This window comes from Panthera leo, chromosome E2 (assembly GCF_018350215.1).
Source record: "Panthera leo isolate Ple1 chromosome E2, P.leo_Ple1_pat1.1, whole genome shotgun sequence".
Taxonomy (NCBI): domain Eukaryota; kingdom Metazoa; phylum Chordata; class Mammalia; order Carnivora; family Felidae; genus Panthera; species Panthera leo.
The window spans coordinates 33,226,521-33,249,337 of NC_056693.1; the positions used below are offsets into that span (position 1 = coordinate 33,226,521).

General features: G+C 46.2%; 1 protein-coding gene across 3 annotated transcripts in view; it reads left to right on the forward strand.

Annotated features, from left to right (window-relative positions):
- The window catches only part of GNAO1 (G protein subunit alpha o1), a 169,815-nt gene that overhangs the window by 39,171 nt on the left and 107,827 nt on the right, over positions 1–22,817 (forward strand). The gene's annotated exons all lie outside the window — the stretch shown is intronic.

Here is a 22,817-nt window from a genome sequence, read left to right on the forward strand (position 1 = left end):
GAGGATATAAGTCACAATTTGGAACTCAGAAGCAGAGCGTGAGGCAGTTTCCTGGAAGGTGACGGTGTCATCTGAACGTTTCAGGCCTCGAGGTTCCAAGCCTTGTGGATTTCTATTCCTGGTTATTGCATGCAGGTCTGTGTTTGCCCCAGCCGGAGAGTTGCCAGCATGAGAACGACTTACTTGTGCAGTATCACAGGAATGAAGCTGCCTCTGGAGCTGCTTTCCAGAAGGGGAAGTAGTCCTCGCTGTCAAAGCAGGACCAAGAGCCCTTTGGCCACCTTAGCATTCTTGCCCCCCAAAGGCTCCACATTCCTTCCTCTGGGGTTTGCACCACAAAATGGCATGTGAACCCTTAGCCTGCTGGTGTTGATTTTATTTTCTCTTGAGGAAACAAAACCGAGGCACTAGACCAAAATAAGCAGCCCAGATGTTGTGCTGACCCGGCTCTGCTGGGAAGCCGTGATATTGATTTGCCCCTGGCCTCCCTTTGCCTTCAGTAACCTCAACTCTGCCTGGGATACCTAAGCTGAGTGGTTGATTCCTCTCCATTCCGTGGCAGTGTGTTCATCCAGACACCTACACCCACGTTGTTTTATTCCTAAAGGAGCCAGGGTTTACCTAGACTTTGGTATTTTTAAGGACTGTGAGTGGCCCAGCCCTCCTGGTGTCTGGTGACACCCCAAGGAGAGTCTACCTGTCTCGCCCTCTCTGGCTGGAGGACCCAGTGGCAACCAGTCTAGGGAGTGGCAAAGGCCTGAGCAAAACTCGCGTGACCAGCCAGACTCATGGCCTTAGCCCTCTGGCCCAGAATGTCTTAGGCTGGGGATACTTAGGATTGGGGAGGGATGCACATCAAGACTGATCTCTGCAGAGGGGGTGGACAGAAATGCTGGAGGCCTGCAGCTGAACGCTGTCTTTCAGGAAGTACAGCTGGAAAGAGAGGTTAGCTGTGAATCAGCCAGGCCTGAGATTCCTCAGCCTCTCCTATGGGGTTCTAACAGCCAGTTTGGAGAGATCTCACGAAAGACAAAAGCCTGGGTGAGCCTGTGAACTATTTCAGAGCTGACTCAGCTTTTCTCAGTTCTGCAGCTTCCATTTTCCCCAGTCCCTGGGTCATTTGCTTCTCATATCCAGAAAGTCTCCTCTGAGAGCATGGAGTTCTTGAGGGCACATGGTTCAGAAGAAGACCAGCAACCACCCCACCCCCTGCCCGCCATCCCCACAACACTCTTGTTCTAGGACCACAGTGGGTGTGCAGACAGACAGTCCTTTCCAACTCAGAGATTCCCCCAAGAGAGCACATTCTAGCCCTAACAGTTGAAGAGACCAGTCTGCCTGTCTCCCCATGGTCAGTGGTCTGGGTCGGAGACCCGTTTCACTTGGGGTGACAAGTGCATGGCCATCTACAGCTGCACTGCACCTGGCTTGTGAATATTCAGCCATCAGTCTCCCCTGCAAATGTTATCCATGTCTCTCTTACCCCCAGCTCCCCAGGGAGTTTAAATATGGGTCTGGGTGCTTGAGATCCACAGATGACACCCATTCTCTGCCCAGGCAGAGATGCTTAGCCACAGCTCACAACTCTGAGGGTGCAGTTGGAGACCGGGGAAAGGGTATCAGATTTGTGCCCTCTTGAGATGAGTTATTTCTTCTAGTGTGACTCCCTCAAAGAAATTCCAGGACTTCCCTCTGGTGGCATGTGGCATCAGGATGTTAATAAAAGACTTAGTCCATGTAGATTGTCAAGAAACATGAAATAGATTTAGAATCACAAAGAAGTTAGGAGCTTCAAGAGAGTAAGAGAGGATGCAACTACCCTGCCCTTCTAAATCTTTTTTTTTTTTTTCAGAGACAGGGAGTGAGCAGGGGAGAGGGTCAGAGGGAGAGAAAGAATCTTAAGCAGGCACCACACACTGGGCATGAAGCCTGAATGGGGGCTTGATCCCACAACCCTAGGATCATGACCTGAGCTAAAATCCAGAGTTGGACACTCAACCAACTGAACCACCCAGGTACCCCCCCACGCCACCCTTTTACAAAGGAGGAAGCTGATGCCCACAGAGGCCACAAGGACACACAGCAGGTGAATGGCTTCCACTCTGGCAGCCTCTGCCGTCTGTCATTTCCCCTCAGCTCCTAGCGTGTTCCCTTAGAGCACACACCAATCTAAAACCTGTCTCCAAAGGCAGTGCTCACGGTGGAATGCTTGCTAAGAGAGAACCTTCACTTTCATGGGTCTTTGATGGAGATGTGGAGTGTGCCCAGCCTTCCTCAGGCCTCCCTGACTATTCTGCTCTGCAGGCTGCAGCCTCTGTGTCCTTTTATCCTTTGACCACCCAGCTCTATCCTGGGACTAAGAAAAAGAGTAATCCCACCTTGCAGCTAGCCTATTGGACCAAGAGGAATGTGCATTGATTTTGGCAGGAGGTAAGATACTGATCTTCATCGTTGGACCTGTGTGCATCTCATGGCCATGTGTCAAACAGGGAGGGAAATAGAGTGGCACTTTATGTACAGGACTTGGTAAATCTTTGTCATTTGAAATCATCACAAAGAGGGATCAAGACTCCCCTGTTTTCACCTGAGCTGGTGAGTCTGAGTCACAGTGTATTTTGACACAGGGAAGCTAAGCATTGGTCTCAAGGTGTAAAGACTGTGTCAGCCCAGTCTCCATTTGAGTCCAGGCAGTCATTCTTGATGCTGCTTCATAGGTAAAGAGGAAACAGTGTTCTCCCATCATTACTTCTCAGATCTTTCCAGAAGAAGCTGAACTGGTTGACATTTGCTAGCAAATCCACATTGATCTCCTCTGAAGAAAAGAAATGAATGACATAGGCAATTCTGGCCGTAGTTGATATCGAAGACTTTTAGTACTGTTGAAGAGAAGGGAACGTATGTTAAATTGTATCTTTTCTGTTCCCCCCACAATTCTCTCTCTCTCTCTCTCTTTCTCTCTCTCTCTCTCTCTCTCTCTCTCTCTCACACACACACACACACACACACACACACACACACACACACACACACACTGATCAGTTTGAGTCTGTGGGGGTAACTGTCAGAGGTAGACGGAAGGAGAGGAAGGGGAAATAGAAGTGCCCTTCTTAGGGACCTTAGAGATTCCCAGATATGATTTCCAACAGGTATGAACCTCACTGGTCCAGGCCAGCCCAGTCAGTTTAATCGGCCAGGGTCAGAGAGATAAAGTACCAGTGTTTGGTCAAACTGCAAACAAAAGTCAGGGCTCCCAGTCCAGTGCTCCACTTTACTGTACCATGTTACTTCTCTCACCTGAAGTGCTCTTTCCAGGCTGGCCCATGACTCCCCAGAGCAAACTGGTCTCATGACATTATAGTCACACGAGCAGCTTTTTTCTTAAACTCAGCGATCGTCCGTAATCATCACCCACCTTATGGCTTTGAATGGCTTTTGTTTGTTCCACAAATCCAGACTCACCAATAGAGAATGAAGCTTTAGCACCATTAAGTATTTTCAGATTCCGAATACATTCTGGAAAGGGTTGTCAGAAGTGCTTTAGCCAGTGGCGTGTTGGTGGAGCATGTGTGTTTTTACATTTGGATACCTGTGTCTAGTTACACTGCCCACTGCTGGGTGATCCTGGATAAGTTTCCTTCATTTATCTGTGCCTCACTTACCTCATCTATAAGATGGGAATGATAGGACCTAATTTATAAAATCAGAAGGATTAAGTGGAATGCTGGTGGCACATAAAATGCATTCAGAGAGTATTTGCCATCGGCATCTGTGACGTCAACCATCATCATCAGTTTATTCTTCTCTCTCATTTTCGTTTACATTAATCTCTCTTATAGTTGTAGATGTTATCAACCAACACAAATAAATATGAAGAATCAAAGCACTAAAGAGTAATGACATTAGCCTGGTGGGGTTTGTGCAGTCATTCAACAGATAATTTATTTTAAGCACTGACTATGTGCAAGACATAGAGCTGTATTTTGGGGTGAATAAGATAGATGTTCTACCTCCATGAGTCCTATCTCTTGGTAGGGAGACAGGCATTTATTGGGTAATTACCAGTATGCAGAGTGTCACCACGTGGATGCCCTATGTCTGATAGAGGAAGGAGAGAGAAAAAATCATGCATTCTGGTGGCCACCCCACTGTTCCAACCAGAAGAACGCAATGATCTCCCTGGAAATCAGTCTGTGTAAATTTAACTCTAGAGGGAAAAACACAGCCGTTCCATTTCCAAACTGGAATTCTCCCCCCCCCCCCATGTGTTTTTGGGAAGCACAGATGCCTTGGCATTTTCCCTCTAACAATAACAGAGATTGTTCACAATTATGAATGGTTTTGGTTGACTTCAGCTCCAACAAAACCATGAATCATTTCATAACTTCTGAAATTGCAAAGAAATAACAAACACCGTGGCTCCAGGGGGAAGAAATGGACAAGTTATGGGGCACAGAGTCATCTAAATTAAAACATGAATCCTTTTTTGTTTATTTAGTAGCTGCACATTGCAAGGCCAGCTGACAATGGATAAAAAAGCCAAGTTCAGTATCTTGGTACCTGGGGGTACCACTTGTACATTCTCATCTGTGTAATCCATAACTGGCTATGATATAACCTCCTTTCTTCAGTTTTCTCAAAGCTTTGAGCCCAAAGCATTATTTCATACATTTTACCATGTTCTGAGGAACTGAGAGGGAAAGGAGGTACATGGGCTGAGTCTCATGTGATAGAGGGTCTCCATCATGAATGGCGTTACAGATACCCACATGCATATACACCCTTAAGTGGGAGCACTTTTTCCAGTAGTCTTGTTGCATCCTTCTTATACTTGGCCATCAGACCAAGTTTTCAAAGGGTGGGACTGAGAGGGTCAGACTTCCCTGATATGTGACAGCCTATGTATGAGGTGCCAACAGGGCCTAGGACTTGAGATACAGGCTAAGATATAGGTTGGCAGCTCCTTCTCTTCCATCTTAATCTAGAAGGATGCTTTTTTTTTTCTTTAAAAAAAGGTGCATCCTGGACAAAGACACCCAGATGTCCTTGCCCATGCATGCATTCAGAGGCACAGCCAGGCTTTAACATCTCAGAGCTGAGACTAGGTTGGCAGGTAGGGGCAGACATATGATAACAGTGCCATAGTCTCTGAATCTTGCCTTGCAACCTATTGACATTCTTTTTTAATGTTAGTAATGTCAGTGTAGCTATAAGAATTTGTCGAGGGGCACCTGGGTGGCTCTACTTCTGCTCCTGTCTTCTCCACCCTGAGGGGGATAAGACAGATGGCCGTAGGCTCAGACCTGTTGCTCCAGCGTGCCCTTCCATACACACATTTGTTTTTCGTAACACTTTTATTCACAATTAACACTTGCTTATTGTAGATAAGTTAGAATATAAAGACTTAAAAAAGGAAGAATTTCAATATCATCTGGACTCCAACCAGGAAAGCAGTTAGCATTTTGGTGTATATATTTCCAGACTTCTTTTGATGCATGTGTATGTGTTCTTAAACAAAAATTAGTATGAAACCAAACACATAATTTTGTTACCCCTCCTTACACCTTTTTTTAAAGTTTATTTATTTTGAGAGAGAGACAGAAAGAGTGAGCAGGGGAGGGGCAGAGAGAGAGGTGGGGAGAGAGAATTCCAGACAGCCTCCACACTGTCAGCACATAGCCCCCTTCCCCCCCCCCCCCCCCCCCCCCGCAACACGGGACTCGAACTCAAAAACCACAAGTTCATGACCTGAGCCAAAACCAAGAGTCAGACGTTTAACCAACTGAGCCACCCAGGTGCACCCAGTACAATCAGGTGCTTCTGCCCCTCCTTACACTTAATATAGAACATTTTACCATACCAACAAATACAGTTGCCTAGCACTTTGCGTGTGAGGGAGCTTTCCTACTGTTTCTCCCTTCTTGCCATTAGAGAGCAGAGACAATAGAAAATGCACTTAACAGAGCACCTGGGTGGCTCAGTCGGATGAATGTCCAACTTCGGCTCAAGTCCTGATCTTGCATTTCCTGGGTTTGAGCCCCACATCAGGCTCTGCACTGACAGTGCAGTCCACTTGGGATTCTGTCTCCCTCTCTCTTTGCTCCTCCCCTGCTCATGCTCTCGGTCTCAAAAGTAATAAATAAATGAACATTTTTAAGAAAAGTGGAGAGGCACCTGGGTGACTCAGTCAGTTAAGCATCTGACTCTTGGGCTCCGGTCATGATCTCACCATTGGGGAGTTTGAGCCCCATGTCAGGCTCTGCGCTGACAGCATGGAGCCTGTTTGGGATTCTCTCTCTTTCCCTCTCTCTCTGCTCCTCCCCTGCTCGCTTGCTCTCTCTCTCTGTCTCTCTCTCTCTCAAAATAAATAAATAAACTTCAAAAAAAGCAGTCTTAGGAGATAGTTTAAAAAGAAAATGCACTTTACCATTGCATCAAAGACTGACATCTCAGGCACCTTTGAAAGTTTTGCAGTAGCCAGTCACAATCACACCACCTGAGACACTTCCGCCTCTGAGTGGTGATTATGAGTACACTCAGTGCATCAGCCATGAGCCATGGCCAAGGTGAAGGCCAGCTCTGTAAAGTACACCGCCAGCTTTGCCACTATATACCATGGGAAATCGCCTTGGTGCTGCTCAGAAGCACTGAGCAGGTTGCCTCAGCAAAGGAAATGCTTTAATAGAACTCTCTTTAGTAATTAGATGCTTTAATAAAAAGCAGCCAGCTCAGTGTTCCCTTCTCCAGTCAAGGCTTACTCCAGCTGGAAAAAACCCTCCAGGGACAGAGAAGGTCCTAGAGATGCACTGGACAGGCCCTGTCCCCCTACCTGCTGAGCCAACAAGGACTGGTCAGATACTACCAGATGATAATATCTGTCCCCCTTTTGCGCCTATATCTGGAGGTTCTAAGCCATCATATTCTTCTGGTTTTAATGAAGGACTGTTTCAGTGATAAATTCTAGAGATAATTGCTGAATGTTAATTATACTGGGGAAAAAGTTAAGAATTTTCATATTTAGAACAGATTGGCTAATGTGGGAGCTCACTACGTACAATCTAGGTGCCAGACCCTTCTGAATGTCATTGTGAATTATCACCGTAGCCTTCAGCGATGGTTGTCTTTCCCAAGGTGAATAAATAAGATTGCTGTTTATTCATTAAAAGACAGCATACGGCATCTTAGGATAGACAACTTGGCAGAGGCTGTGGTAGTGCCTTTGGAGGAGAAGGGTCTTAGCAACTGTCCTTGGGCCATTCAGAACCGGAGTCCTGTCTCCACAAAGGTAGGTCAAGCTTTTGAATCAGAAAAACAGCCTGTCATTGTCTCCTGGAACTGCAGAATGTGAACAGGTGACTGGTCTGGAAAGTGAAGCAGGAGGCCTTGTAGAACACGCCCTGGGTTCAGGGCAGGGGCTCCAACCAGCCCCTCGTGGCTGAGGAAGAGATGGGAAGTGTGTCTGAAAGTCTCCTCAGCAGCCTCTGGGGAAGTGCCTTCTCACTGGTTTTGGCTCAGTCTGTACAGGGCTCAGGAGAGGTACAGCCGGGCATGGAGACGTTGTCTTGTGGACACCATTCCCTGGACCTTGCTTGTCCATCTAGTGGTGGAAAGTGTTCTGCTATTCCTCATATCCAAATTTAGTTGAGCTAGCCATCATTGGGCACCCTGTCTGTTGCCTTGCCTTCGCGTGTCGGTGGGGGAGGCAGGTATGAACATGGTAGTAATTTCACTCCGCTGGGTGATATCAGTTTTCTCAACTATTTATTTCCCTAAAATGGTTTGTTTTTTTGTCCCATGAATCTAGCCTGGCCCTGTTTAATGCTTTTATTTGATGGTGGGTCCCAAATGTGTATACATTTGAATTTGAACATGTTTGATGGCATTTCTTCTGTTGTCTAGGACTTTTATCTGGATCTCATATAAAAATCTAACTTTTCCCATTTCTGTAGACCTTTGCCAGTTCCTCCATGAAATGCCTACACAACATTCTAAGAGCTTTGTGAGTTGATCTTGGTTTAATTGGTTGGTCTAGATTGTGATTTCCTCTCTCTCTCCAAGCACAAGGCTACTCATGGCTGGGTACCGAGGGTAACGAGGTTGTGAACTGTGAAGCAGACCAAGGTGTTCTCCTCAAGTGATGTCATCCTTCAGATCCCAGATGTGGGAGGGATTTTTGGAAAACTGTAATAGGACAAGTTCTCCACGGGCTCCAGTTTGATTTGTCTCCACACAGGATGGCCATCCTTGTGCAGAGGGAGAAGGCAGGTGATAGCCAAGGCCAAGATGCCTCCAGAGGAACAATGCTCCTTCCAGGAAGGTGGCATTGGCACCATTCAGCTCTCTCTAGGGCTCTGTACTCTTCATACTCTGTGTGCTAGGTGGCCCGGGCTCTCCTCACTGCTTCATGGAGCAGGGGCAGACCTTGAAAACTGAGCATTTCTGCTGCTGCAGCCCACCAGGAGCCATGCAGCGCTTGTCTGCAGACCCTGCAGTGCTCCTATGGAAATTTCCCCAGTAAGTCCAGAATACCTTGGGTGAGTGCTGATGCCCAGAGCCTATGTTGTAATTCCCACTCTCAGGGAATGCCAGTATGATTGAGCAGCAAAGCTTGGGGGTGGGGAGGTGGTGAAGCATCCCTTCTCAAAACACTGTCTCAGTGTGGAACATTGAAGGTACAGGCATGACTGTACATATAGCATACTGTTCACTCACTAAGTGGGAGGAAGTGAGCCCCTCTTCTGTTCTCTTCCAGTCATTCTGATCAAGTCGAGAAGAGAGTTTCAATTGGGCACTAAGATGTTTTTAACATCCTTCTCTAAGGCTTGTTAATCTTCTTTTAACAGACAGCATTTTATTATATGGTTTTGTTTCCTTTGTATTTACTTTCATGGTTATCTCCTATTTAAAGCACGTAATACTGACTTTCCATTTAAGGCAACAATATAGAATTTCTTTTTTAAATAATAAGATATATTTGTTTCTAGTATATAGAATTGTATTAAACTGTTAAGCTAATCGAGTGTGGTGGTACATGGCTATGACCAAAAATCATGAGGGTGGTCCTTGAGTGACCAAAGTCTGAGAAATGCTAAATCAGACCTGTTCCTTACCATGCAGTCCAGCATCCTTTCTTGCCAAGGCAGCTGAGAAGGCATTTTGATTGAGTGTGTGTGGATTGTATCACTCACAGGAGCTCCTGTCTACAGGCCTGTGGGAGCTGAACATGAGCTGAGGTCGTGCTGGTGCTGGCAGAGACCCTGGCCTTGAGCCTTAATGGGAAGCTACACTTGGGAAAATAAAAAGCCCCGGACTTGGGAGTTCCCTGTACCATATCTGGGAACAGCCTGTATACAGGGTGGTCACCATGGAGGATGGGGCTGTGGAGGTCACTCAGCCCACTCTCCTGCCAGCCTCGGAGAGCCTCAGGGACTACAAAAATACTAATAATAAACATGTATTGGGCTTGTACTACATGCTGGCACTTCACATGAGTTATCTTATTTACTTCTCATAATGCTAAAAGGTAATAGTGGTGGTCGTAGTAAGAAGAGGAGGAGGAAGAAAAATATGGGGAAAAAGTTAATATTTATTGAATACTCTCCTCGAAATGATCTGCAGATCCATTGCAATGCCTGTTAGAATCCCAGGTGCCTTCTTTGTAGGAACTGACAAGCTGATTCTAAAATTCATGTGCAATTTCAAAGAACCCAGAATAGCCAAAACCACAAAAAAAGAAAAAGAAAACAGGACTTATACCTTCCCGTTTCATGACTTACTACAAGGCAGCAATAATCAAACAGTGTGGTACTGGCACAAGGGTAGACATATAGATCAATTGGAATAAAACTGAGAGTCCAGAAATAAACTCATTACATATATGGCCAACTAATTTTTTATAAGGGTGCCCAAACCATTCAGTGTGGAAAGAATAGTCTTTTCAACAAGTGATACTGGGACAACTGGATAGCCACATGCTAGAGAATGGTGTTGGACCCTTACCTCACACCATATATGAAAATTTTCTCAAAATGGATCAAAGACCTAAATGTAAGAGCAAAAACTATAAAACATAGGGATACACCTTTATGAGTTTGGTAAAGGATTCTTAGATATGACACCAAAAGCAGAAGCAACAAATTAAAAAACAGATAAATTGGACTTTGTGAAAATTAACAGTCTTTGTGTTTCAAAGGACATCATCAAGAAAGTGCAAAGACAACCCAAAGAATGGGAGAACATATCTGCAATTCATATATCTGCTAAGGGATTTGTATCCAGAATATATGAAGGACTTCTACAATTCAAAAGACAAATATCCTAATTAGAAAATGGGCAAAGGATCTAAATAGACACTTCCCCAAAGATGACATCCAAATGGCCAATAAGCATATGAAAAGATGCTCAACATCATTAGCCATCAGGAGAATGCAAATAATAAAAACCCCAAGATACCACTTAGCACCCAGTAGGATGGCTAGAATGAAAAAGTTAAGTAACTAACATTGGTCAAGGATGGAGATATCAGAACTCTCGTATACTCCTGGGGGAAATGGAAAATGATGCAGCTGCTATGGAGAGCAATCTGGCAGTTCCTCAAACACTTGAACATAAAAGCTACCTTATGACTCTGTGGTCTGACATTATGATGTCATGACTGGAAAACAACCCGAATAGACAAGTGGATAAACAAAATGTGGTACCTCCATACCATGGAATATTATTCAACCATAAAAAGGAACAAAATACCAATACAGGCTATAACACAGATGAACCTTAAAAGCATTGTACTGAGTGAAAAAGGCCAGTCGTAAAAGATCACATACTATATGTTTTCATTCATAGGAAAGTCAAGAATAGAGAAATGGTTAGGGACAGAAAATAGATCACTGGTTACTTAGGTAAAAGAAGGGACATGGGAGGGGAGGTGGGGGAAGGTGATAGTTAAAGACTATAGGATTTCTTTTTGAGGTAATAAAAATGGTCCAAAATTGAGTGTGGTGATGGTTGCACATATCTGTGAATATACAAAAAATCATTGACTTGTACACTTTAAATAAGTGAATGGTATGATGTGTGAATTATATCCCAGTAAAGCTATTAAAAACATTTATTGAGCACTTACTAAGCGCCAGGCACCAGTCTAAGCATTTTACCTATATTAAGTCATTTTATTTTCACAGCCACCCAATGAGGTATGCCTCATTGAATGAATATCCCCCATTTTGCAGCAGAAGAAACTGAGGCAGAGTTGCCCGAGGCACTATTTTTACCCAAGCACATAAGGAAGACAAGGCACAGAGCTTAAGTGCTCTGTCTGTGGTCATGTAACAGTCACACAGTGGAGGGAGAATTGTAGTCTGGTACCAGACCCCTCCCCCACTCTTGGCCACTCACTGTGCTGGTCTAGACGGAAAAGAAAGGGTCTCTGTCCTTAGGGAGTTAGTGTCTACTTGCACACCCAAGAAGCATTGTCTGGATGACACTAATTCATGCAGACTTCAGTTAAGGCATGGCATTACTGGGCCTGTTTCCTCTTTCTTAAACCATGTCTTAGGCTAGATGCAAGAGGGCCCCGTCCTGGGGTTTTTGAAGGTAGTAATGCAGGTCTGTGGACAACCTCTAGCATTAAAAAAAAAAAAAATTTCTAGCAGCTATCCTATCTGTGAAAAGGCCTCACAGGCTAATGAGACTGCTGAGCGTCTTTGCTCTTGGCTGGAATCACATCCAACCAGGGCAGTGCCCTGGTTACCTCAGGCTGCTGAGAAGCTGATTAGCAGTTGCATATCTGACTGTGCTTAGCAAGAGTAAGAAATTGAATCCTTCATTGCTTGAGAAGGGCTGTGTGGTGCAACGAGCCTTCATAGCCTGTTTTCTGAGCCACTTGGTGGGAGAGGCCAGCACTCATCTGGAGGCCTCCACCTCTTTGTCAGACTGTGATTCTCCAAGATCCTTGGACTCCCACTGGACTTGCCCTGCCCTGGACCCCTGGCTTCCTGTGGTCACTCAGATCCCAGCTAAGGAGGCCTCTCCTCACCACTCAGGAGTTCTCTGTGGAAGGCTGGAGCCAAGGTGGTCAGTGGGTGGGGGCTGGCCACCACAGCCAGGCGCACCCATGCTGTCAGGAAAATGGGCTGGGCCCACAGTTCTCCCAGCCACCACCGCTTTTTCTCTTTAAATAAGCAGAAGGCAAGGCCCCAGGCCCACTCACTAGCACCATCTTGCATAATGCCTAGGGAGCTCTGAAAATAAGTCAGATTAGGAATAATTGAGGTATAGGCTGCACCAATGGCCCCTCAGGTCTACTCTAGCACTAGCGTTCTGTGTCACTGATTTTCAAAACCTGTTTTACTAAAATGTTTCCATTGCGTAAAACAGTGCCTTTGGGATCAGCCTATACTAGAGTCTAAAGACAACGGAGCCAAGATGAAGCCACTGAACAACACTGATTTATTTTTATAGATGAGGAAACCCTTTTGGTTTATTTAAAAAGATGCCTCGTCTACCACTATTGGTCTGGGGAGATGTGGCCTTTCTTAGGCTGTTGTTGCTGATCTGATAATCAGGATCATTTATCCGCTCGTAGAAATAGGGGACTGCTTCTTCTGCCCTGTGCAACTACTAAATTCATTTTGTATGGATTTGTCCTGTAATCACAGCCCCGATGCTGCATTTGATTCAGCTTGGCTGGAGGATGCTCAGGTCTTTTGTAGATGAATTCATGGCCCTGACCAGTTAGAGAGTGGCATGCCCTTAGGGGAGCCAGAAAATCTTGCTCACCGACTCATTCATTAACACACAAACACAGCAGAGATGGCCCTAGGTATTTGGGAAGCCTGTAGAAGTTGAGGTGGATGCGTTCCTGACCCAGAAGGAGCTGATAAGTGTCTAAGAAGGTAAATGTTTTATAAATGCACACACTTATCACTCTAATGCAAAGGCAGGAAACACTTGAGCCAGATGGAGGGCTGGGCGCTTGAATGTAAGGAGGAATTATTGGCTGCGAGAGGCCCAAGGAAGGTTTTCTGGAGGAGATAGCATTTGAGCTGATCCCTAGGGAATCAGTAAGATTTGGGAACTGATATGGTGTACTTTCTCTGTCAAAACCTGGCCCACAGAGAACAAGAATCCTAGCAGTTGAGACAGAGTACCAAGCCTGGAGCCTGCAAACTGAGGGGGTAGATGAAGGGGAGAGTTCCTAGAAGATTATCAGGGTAAATCACTCCCCCTCTCTGTGCTGAGTTTTCCATTCTCAAAATGGTGAGGCTAGTGAGACAGTGGTCAGCCACTTTGTGCTCTAACTTCTGAAAATTCAGTCCAAGCTCCTTGTTTTTTAGAAGCCCTAAGGTGAAGTTACCATCCATTAGGTGGTTATGATGGCCACGCGCTGTGCCAAGTGCTTTACGTGCACCAGAAACACCCAATGAGGTCGTCAGTTGCTCACCAGGTCCATCTATTCACTTAGCAAACTGAATAATTCTGTGTGCCAGGTACTGCCCTAGGCACAAAATGATGAACAATACAAGCATGGCCTGTGCCCGAATGAGGCTTATACAGTTTTATAGAGAATAACAATAAACACACAAAGGAATCTCATGACAAATTGCGGAAAATGCAGGCATTTTAGGAGAGAGGCTAATGAGAGTGTTATAACTTAGATCCAGTGTGTTGGGGGAAAGGGCAGCACATTCAAACCCAGAACCCAAGTGGTAATGACTCTGCTTCTTCGCAGCTAAGATCTCTGCAGGGTCCATGAGTGAGTCGGGGACAGAAGTTCGGCCTCTCAAGGCCCCAGGTTCGCCTCCTTTCCTCACAGCCCAGCCACCCCTCAGGCACATCCCTGTCTGCCTGACTGGTGGGAAACATGGCTGACTCCTACCAAGACACCTATTTGAGGTGAAGTCAGAGCAGCCCTAACACCCAAACTCCCCTTTTCATCCAACTCCTCAGGACGCATGACTCTCAAGTCCTAAAACAGTCATTGAGCTTTCCTCCAAGGTCATGTTTGGGAAACCCCTGTTTAAATCTGCCAGCTGTAATCACAAAGGGCATCGGTGAGAAAACCCCTGCTGTAGAGTTGGTGTTCGTGGCGACGTAACCCGGTCACAATCTGGGACAGATGCAGGGATTCTGCATTGCAGATGTCTCTGGGCCCTACCATTGTCCATTAATGGATGGTCAAGTTCAGGGTCTCCCAGCTAAATTCAGCTCTAGGAAACTTCCCAGCAGGGGCCATGGACAGGGAGCCAGTGTGTTCATGCACCAAAGGAGCTTCTCCTCTGCCCAGGATTCCCCTTCAGGAAAGCTCCCCGCACCGCTGTCCCCCACAGCCCCCAGCACTCCTCTGTGGCTTTATTGTCTGTGCTTTGTGATCTCCCTCACGTGTCCTCAGGACCCCAGCAGTCTGTCTGTGGCCAGTCTGCTGTCCCTCCTCTCCTGCCTGCCCCTCCTTTTCTTTCCTACAGCCCTTTCCCCTGGCACAGCGCTCTTGTCTCTCTTCCCTGGGTGTCCGCCTCTACAACAAGATGTCTTAAAGAGCGAAATTTTAATTTATGTTTGTTAATTAAATAAATTGATCAAATAAGCCTTTATATTATGTAATATTTTGTACGTATAAAAAGCCTATATAATATCAATATAAAGTATTAACAGCCAGTTTTGCCAAGTTAAATGTCCTATGTGACCCACCCCTGGAGTGACAGCCTCTTTAACTGGTCACTTTTCTCCTTTGTCCCCAATGTAATTTATTGTCCACATATCTGCTGAAGTAGTCTTTGCCCAGCTCAGCTCCCCTCAATCTCACACACACACACACACACACACACACACACACACAAACTCTGCACTCCACAGAGCACGTGGGCTAGCGCTGGCCATTCTGAGCAGCACAGAACCGCCTGCACCCTGCACTCTGCTGTCTCCCTGCCTTGGAGTGCAGTTTCCTTTACCTGGAATAACCCCACCCACATGTCCCACATCTCTGCCTGTCACACCCACCCCTTCTAGGCCCCAAAGTGTCATGGTTTTTCCCAAAGCCGCACCTGATTTCTCCATGGGCTGTGCTTCCTCCTCCTCTGAGCCCCTTTAGAACATGGGTGCTTTTTCTTTCCTCTTGCAACATCTCACATTTTGCTGCTTTTTGTTTTACTAAGCTTAGTTTTTTCTAGATCTTATCTCACATACAGGATTATAAGCCTCTTGTAGACCGCCCCATGTCTGAATTTGCAGAGCCTAAGCAGAGCACCAAGCACATAACAGACGCTTGGTAAATCATTAGATTACAATGAATTGAACAGTCCTCCTCCAACTCACATCTTCTTCCCTGAAACCCTGTAAAAATAGGCACCTGTTGGTCTCCCTAGGGAGACAGAGTTTCCTTGGGCAGGAATATGGTTGATTCTTGATAAATACTGCCTGGATGCATGAATATTTGCAAGTATTCTGCCCAAGATAGAGGGTTGGACTGAATGGTTTCTAAGGCAAAAAGAAATGTTAACCTGTGCCACTTCTTGATAAATAGCTTCCATATAATGATATTTGGAATTGCAAATTAAATATCATGTAAAGACAAAGCAATTATGATATTGAATGTGAACTTTTACAAATACCAGATAAGGATCACAGCTCTCAGAAAACTACTCATAAAGGTTTGAAGTCTCTCTGTAAGTGTCTTTGGGGATCAGGGGTTGTGAGGGAGAGTTTTTGTCTACATGATCTCACTTATCCGTGCCTTTAACACAACACAAACTGCTTTGCTTTAAAGAATAATACTTTAAAAACATGATAAGAAAAACATGCACAATTCTTTGAAACAATTTTTAACAGTATAATATATTTATGCCTTCATTTTTACGGTCATAACAACAGAGAATTTATCATATAAAAACATCCACCACCCTTAACTGTTATTTCTGTTTTCCTGTGATATTCTCCAGTCCTTGTCCATGTGTAGCAAAGAAGCTTTCACTTCTTTTTTTTTTTTTAATTTTTTTTAATGTTTATTTATTTTTGAGAGAAACAGAGATAGAATGCGAGTGGGTTAGGGGCAGAGAGAGAGAGGGAGACACAGAATCTGAAGCAGGCTCCAGGCTCTGAGCTGTCAGCACAGAGCCCGACGCGGGGCTCGAACTCACGAGCTGTGAGATCATGACCTGAGCTGAAGTCAGACGTTCAACCGACTGAGCCACCCAGGTGCCCCAGAAGCTTTCACTTCTGCCAGAAGTGAAATCAGAGTGCTGATGCGCATGTGAAATCATCATGAATGTGAAATCTAATAGACAGATTTTGTGAGCTCCCACTAAGTATAAAACCCTGTGCCCAGAGCAATGGAAAATACAGAGTTTGTCCCCTGAACGAGTGTTTACTAAGTACCCGCGCGGTGTGCCTTGAGCTTCTCTGGGCTTTGAGAAGAGGCGGTGAATAAGACCAGCCACCAAAGAGAGAGAAAAGTAATATATCTGGGGCAGGTAAGCTATGAAGAAAAATAAAGCCCAGAAGAGGGATAGAGGGAGCTGCTGTTTCCTGAGAGTGGTCAGAGACATCCCTTCCAAGGTAACTCTAAGAGATTTGAAGGAAATGTGGGAGAGTGGGAAGAGTGTTCCCAGCAGAGGGAACAGCAAAGGCCCTGAGGTGGGGGCCTTTGTGGTGTGTTTAAGGTCTGGGGAATGGTGGGATCAGGAAATATCAGGTCAGGAGGCTCAGGTTAGCCATGTTTGAGGCTCAAGCAAGGGCTTGAGCTTTTTTCTAAGCATGACAGGAGTCTTTGGAAAGGATTACTCTCACTGTGGAGAACAGCCTGGGGACAAGGACTGGAAGCAGGGAGATGGCTAGGGGACTGTTGGGAGTTGCTCAAGAGAGACCTGTGGTGGCCTGGACCAGGGTGATAGTGCTTTAGGGAGGTGATAGAGCAGTCAGGTTCTGGATATGCTTTGAAGGTAAGAGGATTTCCTTACCTATTGATTGTGTGAAGAGAGGAGTCCAGGGTGAATCCAATGTTTGGGGCCTGGGTAACTAATAAAACAGAGATGTTGCTCGCTGAGACATAGAGAAACACAGGAGGGACAGATTTGGTTGGCAGAATCAGGAGTTTTTTTGGACCCGTGAAGCTAGATATGCCTCCCCCTAAGGTCATAGCAGACATTGCCACAACACTCTTCCCTGCTCAACTCAGATGTAGGCCCAACATCTCAACACTGTGCTTCAGAAACCCGCTCCTAAGATGAAGACTGTTCCACTTTCCTAGTATTGATGGAAAATCCAGTGAGTGTGCATTGGGGAGGGGGCTATTCCTAATGATTGGTGTGATCTGGGAAAGTTCCAAGGAGGAGAGGATGTTGAAAGTGAGCTTTCCTATCAGGGGACTGTTGGCTGCAAGTAACTGAGAACACAGCCCAAAGTGGCTTAAACCTTATAGGAATTTGTTAGCTCACAGATCAAGAAGCCTGGAAATTAAAGCAGTCCCAAGGTTGCCAAGTGAGGCCATCAGGGACCCAGGTCTTTCCGTCTCTGCATTCTGTCAGTCTCACACAAGCTAGCTCCTCGCTGCAGCAGCTCCAGGCAGCATGGTTTCACATACCTAAATCCAGGCACAATAAAGAGCCTAACCCTTACCCGTTTCAAAATCCCCAGTGGTAGGCTTGACTTTATGCCTCATTGGACAGATTTGGGTCATACTTCTCTTCTTAATCCAGTCACTGACAAGGCAGGTAGTTAAATGAGGAGCTTAGACCAGTCAAGAAGAGTTATAGACACCAAAACACAGATTCTACTTGGCCAGCAAGGAAGAGAGAGAACAAGGTGGATGGCTTGGCCACCAACAGCATCTGCCCAGCCTTGAGTTGTCTGGAGCAATTGGTGCTGAGAAGTAGGAAGGGAAGGTGTTCTAGGTGGGGTGAGAAGTTTGAGCAGAGGTACAGAAGCATGAGATACAAGGTACATCCATCGGACAAACTGGGTTGTTGAGTTGTGTACGAGTGTGGCAGAAAGGCCAGAAAGAAACCATAATCACAAAGCTTGTTGGGGACCTCTCAGATAATCAGGCGTCTTCAGGGTCTTTAGGCCCTTAAAAACCACAGATCTCTCTGCTTTCCTCTATGTTAACTTCACTCTCAGATGGGCTCACCGCTCAGGGCCACAAGGTGGCCGCCTCAGCCTCAGGCCATCCATGGCCTCACTTTAAATCCCCTTACAAAGTGTGAGTTTCCTGACTGGGTATCCCAGGAAAAGGCTTACTGCTTCTCACTGATTCTAATTGGCTGACATCCCCATCCCTGAGTCCCTGAAGCAACCACCGTGGTTTTGAGGAATGCAGTGTGCTCAGACCTCACCTCAAAGACATTGACCCAGAGCCAGGGAGGGGAGGTCCTCCAAACTCCGGATAGAGGAGTTGTGGATGCCAGAACACAGCTGGTGAAAAGGTGACACAATACTTGGAAGTCCCAAGCCACAAATATCCAATCTAAGATTCTACCTCCACATCCAAGGAGTATCTAACAGATTTTATTCCACCATCCCTGACGTGTTTTACACCCTACAACAAGGTAGCACAGACACCTCGTTTAATCCCCACATATCCCTAAGGTGGCTGGATGGGAATTAGCCCACTCTACAGATGAGGGTCAGAGAAATTAAATTATTTATTCAGGACCATCCAGATAGGAAATAGCAGATCTGGCCTCGGAATCCGGGTCTTCTGTCTGTAAGACCAAGATTGTAGCCTACTCTGCCAGGAAAATTGCCCATCACATTTATGACTCACTCTGAGCCTGCATGCATATTTGAAGAGAGAAGTTCTCAAAACTGCACAAATGAAATCAAGTTGAAGAGTCAGCTCAAGGAGTTACCGTCACTTGAAGGCTTGCGATATGTAAATGGTAAAATAAAGAACATCATTAAGCTCAAGGGCATGTTTTAATAACAGTTAATTAACTTTTACAAAACAGTCAGCAAATATTTCCCCCTTCTGCTGAGATGGGTCCTAGGAAGGACTGTAAGATAGAACCCCAGGTGGCCGAGTATGCGCTGGCTTTTCCTAACAGCCTCCTTTATAAAGAAGAGCTTGCCTGTGGGTGACTGTCCTCACACTCCCCGCCCCCCACCCCTTGCCAGTGTGCAAGCCATCATCAGCTGATAGTCCTGCAGATCACGTGGCAGAATTCAGTCTGCTCCCAAGGTTGGTACCCTGAGCTTTTCCCACCAAGTGGCATTGTCTGCCCACCGTCCACCTCATCTGAACTTCAACTCCAGTTGGCCAGCCAGGCTGCCATTTCCTGTGATCAGGAGGTGGCTCCAGGATGGATTCTAAGGCACCCTGTTAGATTTCTGGCTGTTTGTAAGTACTTTTTCTGCGGTCCAGATAGGACCAGAAGGCTTCGGGCAAGAGGGCACTAGCTACCGTCTCCAGTTCTCTGAGGCCCCGTCATGAAGACAGCAAATTAAACCTGTTCCCTACGGATGGAGCAAGGGCAGAAATTACAGGGATTAAAAAGAAGTCATCCTCCACCCTCAAAGTAGGGCCACACCAAAGAGGATAGAGGGAAGTCCCACTGCAAGTGAATTGATCAGGCCAGAAACTTGTGCTTATAATTCATTGAGAATATATATGAAGGTACAAGGTAAATTGTTGGTACTGTACTGTGTCCCCGTTGGTGATTAGTCTCTGGATGACAGAGCAGTAACAGGACTGAGTGGGACAGCCTCTGTGAACCCAGGTCTTCTGACTCCCAGTCCCTCAGCTGGTTCCCCAGATGCCAGGATTCTGCCAAGACCCGCTCAGACGAGGGCTCGGGGAAGCAGTGAGCCCTGTGCTGTACTGACCAGGCTCAGCAGGTCACTAGGGTGCAGGGAGAGCAGGGCCAGCCCAGGAGGGAATTAGGACGAGCTGGAGCACTCTAGCACTTTGGTTTTGGAGTTTTGGAGTTAAACAGAAGCCTGGCTCTGCCACCTACTACCTGTGTAACCTTGAGCAAGTGAGTTCATTTCTCCAAGCCTCCACCTCCTCCTCTGCAACTTGGGGATAAGAGTAGCTTCCTCGGTGAGGGTGAAATGAGATGGTGCATGCACTGAGCACACTCTCCAGCACAGAGCAGTTCCTCAGTATGTTCCCCTCAAGCCATCCACTTCTTCGGTCCCAGCCCAGCATCTGGGCCCCCTCCAGGGGCTCCAGTGTTGCCTCGGTACCCGCCCTCTCTGCGGACCAGACCGCAGCCTCGTGGAGTTGTCAGACAGGGAGCAGCTCATCCAATACCCTCACTGGGAACACTCCAGAGGATTCACGGACGCCCTCCACACGTCCGCCCCTGGCCCCGGGCTGGTCCTGCTATTCCTCACGGGCAGTTGGGTGGGCCCTCTCTTCATAGGGAAGAGACGCCCTGCTGCTGCTCCAGTGTGCTGCCCTCCCACAGCTCATGGGGACTCCCTGGCAGGTGGAGTCCAAGGCTCCCCGAGGAGTTGCCCCGCAGAGTCCGACTCAGAGGCTGCAGTAGGGCTTATGGGTGATGGATGGGCCAAACACGCTTGCCTCTTTCCAGTTCATCTGGGGAGCTGCTCTCTCCTGACCTCTGAGTGTCCGATGAGATAGCAGCAGCAGCCACCTCTGGAGCCAAGTGTTTGCGCAGAAAACAGCGTCACCCTCCTCCGGGCCTCCTCTAGCCTGGCCCAGGTTCTGGCCAGCTCTCCTGAAAAGGCTTTCTCGAGGACCCTGGGTCTGCTGCCAGGACCCGTCGTCCCCACCGCTCCTCCACCTCACCCGCGGCAGCGTGTGACTTGTCTTATCACAGAGATTAGCAGGAAGGAAGCCTGGGATGTGGAGTCAGAAGACCGCAGTTGGAGCCCCAGCACGGCTCCTTGCCAGCTCGTGACCTTGAGCAAGTCACATTACCTTTCGAAACTTGGGCTTTTTCTTCTGGAAGGTGGGGAGAAAGAGGATAGCTGTCCCTTTTCCTTATAGAATATATATGTACGTCAAATAAGATAGCCCATAATGTAGTGCTTGGGTGTTTGAGAAGCTTTTAAAGAAAGCCAGAGGTGAATTTGAGAAATGAAAATATTTTTTATAGTCCAGCGGGACAGATATTGACCACCCTTTCCATCCACGTGGTGTTGGTGAGTGAAAGCAGGCACACTCTCACTGGACCAATCAGCTGGTTTCAACGCTGATCTCTATGTTACCCTGCTGGGTCCCTCTCGGGTCCCCCAGTAAGAGGCAGGTGGGGCTCTGACTTAATAGGCTGTCATCTTGTGGAAACAGAGCTGGGGGCTGTGTAGGTGGCTGAGGGGGAGAGGGGAGCCAGCACTGAGCCTTTACCTCCTCCTTAGGCTGGGAGCGGGAGGGAGATGTCAAGTCTTCCTGGGCTCGAGCTCCCAGTTAAAAAAACAAAAAATGAAAACAAAACTGTTGTTGAAATTCTAACTGAAATATGTATTAAATTCCAATATACGGGGTTGGCGTTTTTGTTTTTTTTTAATATAAAGTCGGTCCCATTCAAGAACATGTGTCTTTTCTTCAAATCTGTTCCGTAGCTTTTAGTGACATATCTTTTTTTTTTCTTTAAGTATAACATACCTAGTAAAAACACACAAATCCTAATGTACAACCTGATGAATTTTCACATAGTGAACACACCCAGATACCCAGCACCCAAGTCAAGACGTAGAACGTGACTGGCACCGCTCTCTTTCTATCATTATTCCCACCTGGGAAACCACCCTCCTGACTTCCAACAGCAAAGATCAGTTTTGCCTATTTTGGTATTTTTATGTAAATGGAATCACACAGTGTATGTTCTTTTGTTTGGTTGTTCACTTAACGTTCAGGTCTATCCATTCTGTCGTGTATGTAGTTGTAGTTCCTGCGCATTGCTGTATAGCATTGCATTGTGTGACTGACCACAGTTCTGTTTATTCCTCCTCCAAATGATGGAGGTGACTTCTGGTTTTGAGGTATTACCAATAGTGCTGCTAGGCACTGTTCATGGCTTTTCGCGAACATATGTACACATTTCTCTCGGATATATACCTAGGAATGGAACTGATGGGCAGTAAATTTTTATAGTTTTCTTCATGTAGGTTCTGAAGGCTTCTTGTATAATTTCTCCCTAGGCATGTATAATTTTCTCACTGTTATGAATGAGCTATTTGCTTTATTTTCTTGCTTTAGGTACTTACTGCTAGGGGGGAAAAACATTAATTTTTGAATATTTATCTTAGATTCGGCCACCCTACCATTTCTCTTATTAATTATAGTAGACTTTTTTTTTAAACAATAGTCTCTTAGTTTTTCTGGATATCCAGATACCATCAAAAAGGCATTTTAGCGGGGCACCTGGGTGGCTCAGTGAGGTAAGCGTCTGACTCTTGATTTCAGCTCGGGTCACGATCTCACGATTGGTGAGATCGAGCCCCACGTTGGGCTCTGCACCGACTGAGCAGAGCCTGGACCCCGTTTGGGATTCTCTGTCTCCCCCTCTCTGCCCCTCACCCATTTACACACGTGTGTGTGCACACGTGCGCACGCTCTCTCTCTCAAAATAAACGGATAAACTTCTTTAAAAAGGTATTTTAGCTCTTGTTTTACATCACTGATACCATTTTCTTGCTCAACTACATTAGATGGTAGTAGCAGATCCCGTTAAGTACCAATGGTGATTACTGCCATCCTTATCTAGCGTTAGATTATAATGGAAATGATTATAGAATGTACTGCTTATAATCATATTTTCTGTTAGGCTTTGGTAAACAGTTTTTATTTTGTATGAGTCATTAGCATCTATTCCTTGTTTTTAATGAAGGGTGATTTAAATGTTACCAAGTACATTTTCAGCGTC